This window comes from Echinops telfairi, unplaced genomic scaffold, assembly GCF_000313985.2.
Source record: "Echinops telfairi isolate 266 unplaced genomic scaffold, ASM31398v2 ScPeMD7_7;HRSCAF=31, whole genome shotgun sequence".
Lineage (NCBI taxonomy): Eukaryota > Metazoa > Chordata > Mammalia > Afrosoricida > Tenrecidae > Echinops > Echinops telfairi.
In genome coordinates, this window is record NW_022103904.1 from 21,427,318 (window position 1) to 21,429,303 (window position 1,986).

Here is a 1,986-nt window from a genome sequence, read left to right on the forward strand (position 1 = left end):
TTGGGGGCATGACAGCCCACTAATTACAGGTAAAGACATACGTCACAGGAAGGGGTTACACTATAGGTTACACAGTAATGAGGGAGTGGTCTAGGGGGTGGTCTCTGGGTCTCCATAGGAACCATTATCAGTAGGGTGCAAACTCCGCCTACAGGAGCTTGCCCATTGTCCCCAGAGGCAGGGAGCAGGCCCAGTGAAGTCTGGCAACTGATCGCCCTCAGGGGGTAGGGATTGCCTGCGCATCTGACCTCCCCCCACACGTGGGGATGGGGTTGAGGAAACAAGAAGGAAGCCGTCACTCAGGCTTTGGGCTCAGTGCTCCACATGTGTCTCCACATTCAGTGCTCACAGCATACCCATGAGACAGGCATGCTCATGCCCATGTTTATAGATCAGGAACAGGGCCAGAGTAGCTTGCTCTAACAGACACCTGTGGTGCCCTCATCACATCCGGTTGACCCAACTCTCATTTGTCACTTCTGCAGTGGACCGATCATTCAAGCTCATATCACCTCAAGATGACAGCATCCTATTTCAAGCTAATGGATGAGGGGATACCCCAAAAACAACCAGAAAGAAAGCTCCGCTGGGCAGAGCTTTCACAGTACACATTTTCCCACCAGACGAGCGAGCATTGAGAAACTCCTTCTGAGTTAGTGCATCCAGTGGCATTGCCTGGGAAGGTTCTCTCTGGTCACAGTGAATTTTTTTTCATAAAAGCAGTTTCCCTCGAGCCTCATTTTTCACAATGGCTGATTTAGAAGAACAGCATGTGACTGTGAAATTTTGTTTTCTTCTCGGGGAAAAATGCTGCAGAAACTGTTGTGATGTTGAACACAGCTTGCAAGGACAGTGCTATGGAAAATGTCAAGCATGTGAGTGGTTTTCTCATTTCAAAAAAGATGAAACGTTGATCGATGACAAACTTCGTTCTGGATGTCCATCAGCTTCCTGAACAGACAAAAATGTTGACCCATGGTACATTTGGAGTTTGTTCCACCAGGCCAGACTGTTAACCAAGCTTTCTATTTAGAGGTTCTGAAAAGATTGCGTAATAGTGTGTGACAAAAAAGGCCTGATCTATGGCAGATGGGGTCTGGTTTTGCCACCACGACAATGCACCTGCTCAGTGTGCCAGTTTTGGGTAATAAACAGCATGCCTCTCTTGCCCCACGCACCTTGTTCACCCGACCTTGCTCCGTGTGACTTACTTTTGTTTCCCCGAATGGCGAAGGACATGAAAGGGCAGCAAACTGACGACACAAAGAGATGAAGAAAAGAACAAGGGAGGTGCCATCAGCCATCCACACAGATGAGTCTGAAAAATGTCTCCAAGAATGGAATCGCAGATTTGACAAATGTATTAACTGTAATGGAGAGTACTTTGAAGGTGATAAGGTTGGTTTAAAAAAAATTAAATACATAGCTTTTGGGGAAAAACATTCCAGTTTTGCGGGGTACCCCCCTCTTATGTTTCCACTTTCTATTCCTGGGAATCGGAGGGTAGGCAAGTTAGTCCAGTACCTCCATGATGCAATGAGGGGCAAGTTCTCTTCACCTTCCGTGTTTTAACTCCACAATCCTTGTTGTGTGATGATTCTGGATTCCTTGTGTTGTGTGTGTGGTTCACACAGAAAGGAACTTTGCTGACTTGCCTCTCATGGACCAGAACTCTGTCACCTGACCACCTCTGACTCCAATGGAAATGTGAGCTCTGTAAAATAACGAACAGGAGGAGAGACCTGTCACCTGGGTCAGGCGCCTCCCAGGGTGCGGGCCAGAGGCTGCTCAGCTTGCGGAGCGTCCCAGTGTCTGTCCATCCCAGCATCAATCACGGCAGCCAGGAGGAGGATGGTGGGCACCCTGAGCCCTGACGTGGAGACGGTCTCCCAGCTGCGTGACGTCCTGGTGGTGCTGCCCACGCAGGAGACACTGTGGTTGGCCACGGAGGCGCATTTGTACTTCCTCCAAGATGGATCCGTTTCA

At 49.1% G+C, this 1,986-nt stretch overlaps 1 protein-coding gene across 1 annotated transcript in view; it reads left to right on the plus strand.

The window, feature by feature from the left end:
* Window positions 1-1,986, plus strand: part of ARNT2 (aryl hydrocarbon receptor nuclear translocator 2) — a 162,558-nt gene that overhangs the window by 102,035 nt on the left and 58,537 nt on the right. The window lies entirely within an intron of this gene.